Below are 11,553 nucleotides of genomic sequence, written 5' to 3' on the forward strand. Positions count from 1 at the left end.
AACTGGCTTCATTAAACTATCCCAAATGCTCAGAAAACCTGCATTCTAGAGAATGGAGTCAAAACCAGGATGCAAAGTCCAAACATATGCCTCTAGTCACCCAAATTCATGGGCTACAATGACTAAGCTCTCACGGAAGGTTCATTGTAGAAGATGAACCGCCCTCCCTGGAGGAAGGTGACAAAGCTTTGCAATTTTTCTGATACTCATTGTCTTGGTTATTGTTTCTATTGCTGAGATGAAACGCCATGACCAACAGTAACATGGAGAGGAAAGGGTTTGTCTCATCTTAAGGCTTACAGCCTATCATCCAGGGAAGTCAGGACAGGAACTTAAGGCAGGAACTAAGGCAGAGGCCATAGAGGAATACCGCTTATTGGCTTGTTCCCATGGCTTTCTTAATCTGGTTTCTTGGTAACACCTAGGACCACCAGCCCAGGGATGGCATCACCTACACTGAACTAGGCCTCTTATATCTATAGGGAATCAAGAAAACACACCATAGGCTTGTCCACAAGCTAAGCTAGTGGGTTCCTTCAGCTGAGGTTTCCACTTTCAAAATGACTATAGTTTGTATCAAGTTGACATAAAACTACCCAGCACAGTATGTCTGTGTTCCATGTACATGGAATGCTCACGGAGGCCAAAAGAAGTCATTAGATACTCTGGAACTAGAATTATAGATGGTGTGAATCTCTATGTGCATTCTGGGAACTGAACCCAAGTCCTCTACCAGAGTCTCAAGTGCTCGTAAGCACTGAATCATTTCTCCAGCCTCCTACCATATCCATTCTACCTTAAAATAAAAAAGAAACATTCCATGACAATATACCTATACAAAACTTTCTTACTGGAGTTATCAATGTCCATTTTAAAAAGCATGTAAGACTCAAGAATGGTCATAAGATAAGGAGAAATTTAAGAATGCTGCAAAAATATGAGTACCAGTAATAAAATACCCAAGAAACTAGTTGAACAGAAGGTATGACAGAATGTGGGGGAAATGTCATTTGGGAAAACGGAATGATAAAAAATGCCCAGATAAAAACGCAAAGACCATAACATTAGAAGAAGAATTGAAGGATGTTGATAACGTGCTGTGGAGTATAATATCTAGACATGAGGCTGGGGATTTGGCTCAGTGGTAGAGCACTTGCCTAGCAACCGCAAGGCCCTGGGTTCGGTCCCCAGCTCCGAAAAAAAAAAAGAAAGAAAAAAAAAATATCTAGACATGAGCATTTATGACTGTAATGGAGAAATAAAATGCTAGAGGCTGGAGAGAATGCTTAGCAATTACAAACATTAACTATTTTCTCAAGGACCTGGGTTCAGTTCTAGCCCCCACATGATGCATTGCTCACAGTCATCTGTAACTCTAGTTCCAGAAGCATTTGATGCTCCTTTCTGGCCTCCTGGTCTACACAGTAAGTTCCTAAATAGCCAGAGGCATAGAGAGAGGACCTGCTTCAGAAAAATAGACAGACAAAAACAATAAATAAAATATTAAGAGAAAATTTATAACAATTAAGTAAAAGATAAATACAGCGAAAAATAAATAATTCAAGATTACAGCTGTCTTCCCAACAGAAACGATTGAATCACGTATGAATTGAAATCCACAAAAGTGTAGAAAGAAAATGAGTTTCCAGAATAGGACACTCTGACCAATTAAAATAACTTTTAACATGACAGGAAAAAATGTTTTAAAAGACCAGAAAATTCACTGTCAGCATATACTAGTAGATACACAAAATAGAACTCAACCCCTGAGCAAGGCCGGACAAGCACAAAGAATGGTAGGGAGAGGGAATGTCTGGAGGAATGTAGGAAGAGATTAAAGCAACCATAAAAGTAGAAGGAGAAACAAAATATATTAATAGTTGCTTTTCCTTTTAACTGTGGAGAGAGAGAGAGAGAGAGAGAGAGAGAGAGAGAGAGAGAGAGAGAGAGAGAGAGAGAGAATGCTTGCATTTCTATCTATACAAAACATGCATGCAGGAGCCCACGGAGGTCAGAAGAGGGCAGCAGAGCCCCTGAATCTGGAGTGACTGGCAATTTTCAGCTGCCTAGATGGGTGCTGGGAACTGAACCTGGGTCTACTGTAAGAGCACCCAGCAATTTTAACCACCAAGCCATCTCTTCAGCTCCAATAATCGTTTTTCAAAAACCAAAACTAATCTATGCAGCCCAGACTTCTTTCACCATACAAAATGCATGTGGATGTATTTTTTCAAAAGCTAAGCATTTATTTTACAATAAAGAGAAAAGAGCTCACTAAGCAGATATATATTCTATGTTGGTTAATTGTGTATATACATTTCAAATAATTGTCAATGCTCAAAGTGTTGCCGAGGGTATCAAGGAAATAAATTGAATGTACTTATTGTGTAAGTAGGAATTAAATTTTTAGACTTGTAAAAGACTGTATCAATAACATCAATCTCAGTAATACATCAACATCAGTGGTCTATCAGGATGATCGTCCAATGGTTTCCTAAGAGTTCATAAATATAAAGCTTATCCCATCCCTATATAGGGAGAGGCCTGGCCTGGCTGAGGTAGCAGAGAATCTGCAGTTTTGCTTGGCGACTCTGTGGTTTTCTCTAAGCATATGAGTCCCAGGACTAACTAGAAACTAAAAACAAAACTCCCATCATGCAATAGACGCTATCCAGTGTTTGAGATGAGCCAAAAGTACATGCGACCCTGAGGTCAGACGCTGCCTCAGGTTCAGTCGTGTACTTACTTACTTTGCTCTGATTAAAGTGATCTGGCTAAGTTCTGCAAGTTCCAGAGCACTTTCAAATCTGAGCACTTTGCAATCTGAGTTGTGAATGAAAGAACTCGTTTATCAATTTCAGTATTTGACTCATGATCCTATCGTGTCCATAAGGTGGGAGGATCTTAGTTTGTCTCAAGATCTGTAGGAGGAAAGTAACTCTCTGGCCGGAAAAACTTGCTTTAAGAAAACTGAAACCAATCCTGCCTTGGATCCATACATTTCTATGTCACCCAAACACAAGATTTGTTTAGATTTTTCTCAGTGGGCTGCATGTTTTCTTTGCAGATATTATTATTTTATCAGACTGTTAATTTGAAATAGGCCTTTTGTGTTTTGTGAATAATTATGATCATTATGCTAAAAGGGAGTGACTTTTGGCACACAATTGTACACAATTTTCAAGGACGGCAATGGAAAACCCCGAAGGAAAGTAGTTGGGTATTTATTTCGTCCAGTTCGTGTTTAAGTTCTGGTTTAGTGATTCACTGCGAAGAATAGACAGATTCAAGGCAACTCTTGCTTCTCAGGTTGAAGCTATTGATGTTTTCAGTTGATGGAAAGATGTTTATTGTAAGTACCGTTATAATGAAATACTTTTTCATTAAAGCATCTTTTATTCATGAAGGGAGAAAATCATCTTTGGCTCTCTTTGTTCCAGGAACGTTCTGGAGAGCTACACGAAAACGCAGCTCAGCTCTCCAAGTGCCCGTGCAGTACAAATCAAAACATTGAGCCTCGAGGTTAAAATGAACCAGACAGACAAGTAAGCCCATCCCCTCTGCCAGCATTTCCAATTTACACGGAACATACAGAGAGGTCTAACTGTAAACGTGCCTTCTCCTTAATTTTGAAGGCCATTGGAGCCGTCCTTACAGATGGGCACTCTGACTGTTCTGCAGAAGTCTCAGGGAGGAAAAATTCTGTCAAGGTATAAGCAGGATCCTATTCTTCACTCCATTAAAAAACCCCATTCACTATAGGATTTTAACGGTTTTTTTAGTTAAATTTATTGTGTGTGTGTGTGTGTGTGTGTGTGTGTGTGTGTTAGGTCACACTACAACATGTATGCAGAGAACAACTATGGGAGTCAGCTCTCTCTTGTTACATATAGGTCCTAGGGAAACCATACAGGTCATCAGGCTTGGTAGCAAGTGCCTTTATTTGCTGAGCCTATCTCCCAGCATTACTTTGTGTGTGTGTGTGTGTGTGTGTGTGTGTGTGTGTGTGTGTGTGTGTGTGTGTTCAAATATATAAACATATGGATGTGTATATGTATACGCATTCCTGTGTATATCGGGTCTTGTATGTAGGAGGAATTCAACATGAGCAGAATGCTTGTCCAACTACTGCAGCTACAGAAGAACACTGGACCTGTGGCTTTCAGTGTGGTCACCAGGGTATCATCTTCCCTTCTTTTCAGCATGAACTAATAAGTTCATGCCTTTGCCTAACCAGATGCTCAGAGGTATGACAGGATGAGTTCTCCTCCACCCTGTGACAAACGTGCACACACTAAGCCTCTGTGCTCACCATTCCATCGTATTTTGAGGATGCATACTGGTAGGTGACCCGTTACTAAAGTCAAATATATTAGAAGGATACATTTTCATATTTAATTCAAATATTAAAATTTCATCTTCGTATTAAATAGTTAAGAGAAATACGTTTAACACTCTAAACCTGTTGCATAGATCATCAGAGAAAGGGCAAAAATCAGTCCTTACAGAGTGATTTATTTGACTCATTCAAAAACCATGAATATTGAGTAGACCAACCCGCTGATTCTGAAGGGAATAAACGTTGGTTTGTAACGTCCAAAGCTCAGTGATACACATGCAAAAGACCAAAAATAAAACAAAACTCACACCACCTACAATGGTTCTTCATGTTCTGGCGAATTGAGGACATGAACTTTCAACTTAATTTGCTAAATATACTCACGGACAGAGGCTATGACTTCTTTTGGTTCAAGCATGCATTCCTGAGAAATAGCTGTGTCTGGGCTCTTTCATTTCTAACTTCCCCCTCATAGCCCAGTGGAGTGGAAAACTTCAGGAATTCTGGCACAGCGACATGCAAATCGAAGCACATTGGTGATCAGTTGTAGGAATCCTGTGATGAGCTCCCCAGAGCAACTCGGTGACTGAAAGCTTTACCCGTTGAATGATGACTGGAAGATCATGTTTTTAATGTAAGAAACTGCGTGGCATCCATCACACACATACATAAGGGAAATATTATTATTGTAGGTAGGCTTCATTAAATAGCTATGCTAAAAGTCATCCGTCACAAGTATGACGTTATGAAAATATGACAGAAAATAGAGTCCTGCTCACTTAATTACAAAAGCGAAACACCTGTAGAAATCCCTGTTGCAAATTCACATACTTTCAAACGTCATCTTCGTTTCTTCCAGGTGTTTATTGTCTAGTTCCGAAGCAGGACTTGACACACCCGTGAGGACTTTGCCTGTGTGTATACTTGAGCCATCAGGACAAAACTTCCAGAGTCATAATACAGGCTCTGGGCATGAACAAGAGGAAAGTTATTCCAAACATCAAAAACTCTACCAGAAAACTCACGATCCTACCTGCTACCTGCCTGCCTATCCAATTATTTGTTTATTAATAGGCACTGAATATGTAAGGGGGCGGTAGTTCCATATTAATATTGCATACATTCAAAGGCGTTATCTTTTAGTGCATGTCAATAGATTTCGTATATAATCTTTCCATCCCAAAAGCATGAAACACCACTTAGAAACACCACATCAAAGTACTAAGAATGTCTTACCAACTTTTAAGTATCTTCTAGAGTATCAAATACCAAAGGTCATGAAGTAATTAGTTAAAATTTCAGAAGATAATGATGACAAAGCCACTTGTCTTCACACTCTATACAGCATTGGTAAATGGCATATGGCTCTAGTATGTTTTAACCTGACTGTGTTTTCCATGAAGGTTTTATAAGGTGAACAGTTAAGATATGCTGAGGATTGAGAGAAAACTCATCTCAGAGCTCTCTTCTCCCTGACATTTCATAAAACAGTGTAATCTTGGACTTTATTCACGGAAATAAACTCTCTTTCCATGTGTATTATATTGAAGAACAAGAATGGAAACGGGGTGCCTGGGTGAGGTCTGGGGTCCTGCTGGAGTGTGTGTACAGCACCTGCAAAGCCCTAGGTTCAATTCCCAGCCCAAGGAAAACAGACAGGGCAGCCTTTAAGAGCTGAGCAGCTCAGCTCCTGTTCGGCTTCAGGGATGTTGTTCTAACGCTACCCTGGTAAAAGGAACAGGGGTTTTATTCCCATGTTATAGTATTTGAAAAAACAAAGAAATAAATTGTTGGAAAATATAATTAGTTTTGAGGAAAGAATTAAAAATGTAATTGTTATTTTTAAGGTTTTTTTGCTGTTGTTGTTCTTGTTCTTTGTTTATTTGGTTTTTGGTTTCTTTGGTTTGTTTTAATTTTTGTTCTGTTGTTGTTTGGGGCATGTATGCATGTGTATGTGTGTATATAGGCTCTTGTGTATATGTATGTGTGTATGTGTATGTTATATGTGTATATGCATGTGTATGTGTGTGAGTGTGTGTGTATGTATTTGTGTGTGTATATGCATATGTGTGTATATATGGCTATATTATGCATGCATGTGTGTATGTGTTAGTTGTTGTTTTGTCACAAGTTATCACACTCTATAGCCTCTGCTTCTTTTGAACTCACGATCCTTCTGCCTCAGTCTCCCGAGTGCTTAGACTACAGGTTTGCACAGGATGGTTTTGTAAAATCATTGGTTCACCATAGAGTTAAACTATGATGTCTGGGAAGTTCTTGTTTTCTACATTGCTAAGAAATGATCACAGTCCAAAAATCAAAGCAGAAAGGAAGATAATGAACTTCTGGCACAAGTGTCAGAAATAAAGGCCCCCTTTCGTCTCTGCTGTCCTCTGTCTTACGTACACTACAACTCTCTCTGTTACTGGCTCAAAGCATAACTTAGGGTAACTTCTTCAACATACTTTAGAGGGGTAAGAGCAGGTTTCAGGCAGCACTTAATTAATGCCTATCATTAATTTTACTTCAGGTACTACTTCTCAGAGAGAATGCTTTGTTCTAGATAAAGGCATACTTTTATATTTGTTTCTAAATTAACTTTAAGTGTATTTTAGCTTGGGGCATAAAGCTGTGCCCATATATATTCTGTTGTATCTTAGGAAGCCATCCAGTGACACCAGTGTGCTATGCAGAAGCTAATGTTGGAAGGAATACTGTGTAACGCTTGACTGCAATAATAGACTGACCGCCATCCTTCCTACCCTACTTAAACTGACCTTGCAGAACTATCACAGAGCTATTCAAAAGGTATAATACTTACCAAATAATTCAGGGAAGAAGATAATTTTAAATCAATATATTTTTCAATGAAAGTATCTTTACCTTTGAGTTTTCTAGATGTCATGGCTATTATATGAAAATTCTCCACGATCAGCTCTAAGTTTGTGCTCATTTTGAAAACACAGTTGTGTCTGTCTGCGGTTTAAAAAATATATACTCTCAACTCTCTTAAAACAGTGAAGCTGGGCATAGGAAAGGGTGAGAAATGGAAAACTTGGGGAGAATAAAGCGAACCCTAAAGCCAATCATGCCATACGAGATGGGAATAAATGCCCAAGTGCAATCGGGTTAAACTGAAGGTTTATGGGGGACGAGGAAGGACAGAGCACAGCCACAGGTTTCACCGTGTGTCCCCTCCACTTCAGTTTTAGTAAAAGTTATCAGAATGAAAGCTCATGGTACTTGATGGGATTAAATAAGTCAGTGAGGCCAGTTTCTAATTAGCCCAGACAACAGAATTTAGGAAGTCAAGATGCACATTGTAATCTGATCTCATCACTGTCTGGCACTGATGATTATAGAAGAAAATGTAACACAGCCTGCTACTCTCGGTTCATTCAGCTTGTTTAAAGAAAAAAAAAAAGAAAATCAAACAATGACTTTTTTTTATAAAGAAAATATTCAGCCCTGTTTTGTGGTCCTGGTGACTGCTTTGTCATTACCACATGTCCATTTTCATATGCGAAACCTCTGATTTCTCTGTTGTTCATGAGCTTTCTTATTGGACACATGCACACTTATCTTTGTCGTTGCCAAGGTACAGTTACTATGTAGAAAAGGCACCTCACTTTAATCTTCCATTGATAAATAGAATGTTAGTTGATTGAACTGACATGTTATTCTGGAGATTAAGGATGTAGGAATACAAGCAGAGTATACCCAAAAGCATACTTCGAGGTTTTTCCTTTAACGCAGAGAGATAACAAGCAGGGACTCCTATGGAGACTGCAGCTCTTCATTGGCTGGGATTTAAAATACAGCAAGGTGATGCTGATGATCAGAAAAGGGTTCTTAATATTATTTTGTATCATAAAAATAATGACTGTATTAAATACAATGTGTATATAGTTCCTGCTTATCATCTTCGGTTCAGAACCAGCGATGTTTAAGGCTGATTACTGCAAGTAAAGTTTTAATGCCATGTATTTTGTGCAAATACCAGTAGATAGGACCACTGAGCAACGAAAAACCAACCCATCAGCCTTATCTATCCACTATAGCCCGAAATGACACAATAGTTTATAAACCGTGTTGGGTTTCTGTTCTCTGGATGTGGGTGCTGGACCAGGCAGGGTTTTAGCTCTTTAGGTGGTTGCAGTTCTTCGGGTTTGAAGGATATACACTAAACAAGAATGACCTTCAGAGGCCCACTAAACAAAGGACAAGCCGACAGCTTCCATGGGTCCAAGTCCATAAACTACGAACTGGTTCAGCTGCTACTCTGTGAAAAGCTATCTGGCCTGTGACTATTTCTTCATTGAAACAGCCACTTCACACATTCCATCGGCCGTTTTGATCTTGGCCGACTAGAGGTAAATGCAACACAAATACAAATAAAAGATTTTTTTTTAAAAAAAAAAATTGAAGCTTGTAAATCTAGTCCCTCTCAAATCTCTGAGGATGACTGTAAAGAGGAAAACTAAAACGTACTTCATTTCTTAAGATCCGAGGTTCTCGTAAAGGCCATCCGGGCTTGGCAGGTTTAGCTAAGGCAGGTTTGTCTCCCGTCCAGCTTTGATAATACATGCTTCGCTTGAATGTGCACGCGCCTTCCAGATTAAACGGATTAACTTCTCTAAGTTCACACTTGCAAATCTTGTCATCATCATATATCCGTTCAAAGGACTATGAGGCAACTCTGATGATACCCCTTTCACCAACCTGTTAGGGTTTGGTCTCTTTGCCTTTCTTGGCATGTCTATCTCTCCTCCTCCCGCCGATCCATGTAAAGATTCAGATCGGAAGTTCAGACAAAGCTGCTCACTACAGTCTTACTCAGAAGCCATGCCGGCGCACTCTCCCTCTCTTGGTGCTACCCCTTAATCCAAGATACTCACATATCCTTTGATGCCCATTTGCCTTGCCCTGGTGGACTGATTTTTTCCCCGTAAACCACTGCATCGATTCGCAGAGACTGTAAAGACCTTCATCCACTATAACCATGTTAAACCCAATTTTGATACTAATTCTGAATTTCGGACAGAATTACCCCGATATCTTACTACTTTGTTTCTCTTAAGAACTTGATGTTTCCTGGTTTACTGTCCAGATGAACAGAAGTAGGCGTTACAAATATAACTTTAAATAGCAAATCGTAGCACCGTTAACATAACCGCCAACTCCCACTCTCAGTGTCTGAGTCTTTAAAAAAAAATCCTCTGCTAAATCTTTTATTCTTCTTAAGGAATATTTAAGTACTTTGCATTGTGATAACCACGGTAGAAAAGCCAGCAAGCCTATGAGTCTCGGTGGTTTATTTTATCACAGTTTTACAAATCTGTTAGAAGATTTCATTTTAAAGGCACAGTGAAAGCTTTTTCTCTCTCTCTTCCCACTCGTTTGGCTTGGTAGCTTACTCCCTTCCCTCCGTAAGTAACTTGATAACATTTTATAGCAGCCAGCGGTATTTAACGATAATGCTCCCCTGGGGAAAATCCCTGTCAACAGGGACACACCACAGTGGCTGGAGAACACTGGACACAGCGACAAGGTCTTTGGTCCCTCTGCCCACCCACCCCTGCCCGCCCCCCATCTCTCTATCTCTCTCTGTCTCTCTCTGGAGTCACAAAAGGCAGTTCGCAGCTGGAAACAACAAGTTGCGCCACGGATCCAAGCGGTCTACTCAAGTAGCAAGCAGAGTCCCTGGCTCAGCAGGAGTCTCGGTTGCCAGGCGAGTTAGGAACCTCCAAACCTGGTCCAACCACACGCTTAAAAGTGCTTTTGCTGCTTGACAGAAGGAAAATGACGCAGAGGGGAATGGACCCACTGAACAGTGGGTCCCTTTCCTCCCTTGGTGCCCTCAGTCTGTTGGAGAGTCTTGGGCTCACTGTATGTGCCCAAGGACCATCTCATTTCCATCCTCTCCAAACGCAAGGGAGGTTGGACACAAGCACCGAGCTCCCCAGCACCGCGGGCACAAAGGGCTGATCCTTTGTTTACCATGTAAATCACACCGGGGGTTCGCTCTTCGCCTTCACCCCTGTCTCACAACGCGATGCGGAGAGAGCCTGGGAGCACCCCCCCAACTCCCCCTCATCCCAGGTCATCTAAAGAAAGCTTCGAGAACACCTTTCCCCGTACCTTAAAAAAGCAACCTTAAAAAAAAGAACCTTAAAAAGGTGCTGCACCCCGGTGACTAGCGTAACCCCCCAGGGATACCCGCCTCCTAGGAGGGGGCCTGTTTCCTAGTCGGCTTTGGAAACTTAATCAGTATCTCAGATGTGAGGCCAGCGTCTGGAGCGCGGAGACTGCACCCTCTCTTACCCGCAAAGTTGCAATCTGGTGGCTGAAGTGACCGCGGTGGGCTCGGCGGGCGCGCGGCACCAGTGCTGTGCCTGGTGCTAGCGCAGCTGGTCAGTTCCGATGGGGTTTCCGTAGTCGCTGCCGAGTTTTTTGGAGCATTCCAAGGGGGAAAAAAACCCGCACGAAACCAGAGCCCACGCAGCTGGCACAGAACTGGGCGGAGTGAGGATGCTGGAGAGCCAGAGCAGGGGCGCGGGGGAGGGGCGGCCCAGGAGGGGGCGGGGTGCCCAGGACGACAGCCTCTCCCACCCAGCACTGATGCTCTCCCCACCCACACCCCCGGAAAAGTTGCGTTCCCAAGGTGGCCAAAGAGCAGTCTGGAGGACCGCCCCCACCCATCCTGGGTCTGCGCATCCCACGCACCTCCCCAAGAGCGGGTATAAAGGACCACAAGCACCTCAGCGCGCCACCCGGGGAGCATCTCTGCAGGTCAGCCAGCAAGCAGGGTGGCTCGCCACACGTCCGCTTGTCACTCAGCTAAGTCGGTGGTCAGGACAGACCCCGAGGTCTTGGATGCTTGGCATACACAGATCCAGGCTTTGGTAGAGCACAGTAGGGGTGCAAAACTTCACTTGTCAACCGGACCCAACCCTGGAAAGCCCTGCTTCTACCGTAGTAAGGGAACACCGGTGCAGCTGGTCAAGGAATTGGGACAAATTGTCTCTCCCCCTACCCAGCCTTGGCAACTCCTGTAGCCAGCCGCCCTGGACTCCTGGCACCCCCTCTCCTGTCCTCAAGGTGTCACACTTCCCTTACTAGTGCAGGGATGTGCTTGCCACTACTGTCAACAATTCAGACAGTGGCAATAAATAAATGATAAGCCCCAACATCCCATCCACTCCTATTCGGCT

The 11,553-nt window shown here is 42.2% G+C and overlaps 1 protein-coding gene across 1 annotated transcript in view; it reads right to left on the bottom strand.

The window, feature by feature from the left end:
• Nucleotides 1-11,241, bottom strand: part of Trpc4 (transient receptor potential cation channel subfamily C member 4) — a 155,287-nt gene extending 144,046 nt beyond the window's left edge. Inside the window, exon 1 of the mRNA XM_032898421.1 lies at nucleotides 10,664-11,241. The gene's annotated coding sequence lies outside the window, so the exon portion shown is untranslated. The remainder of the gene's footprint in view (nucleotides 1-10,663) is intronic.
• Nucleotides 11,242-11,553: the final 312 nt, after the last annotated feature.

Source organism: Rattus rattus, chromosome 3, assembly GCF_011064425.1.
Source record: "Rattus rattus isolate New Zealand chromosome 3, Rrattus_CSIRO_v1, whole genome shotgun sequence".
Lineage (NCBI taxonomy): Eukaryota > Metazoa > Chordata > Mammalia > Rodentia > Muridae > Rattus > Rattus rattus.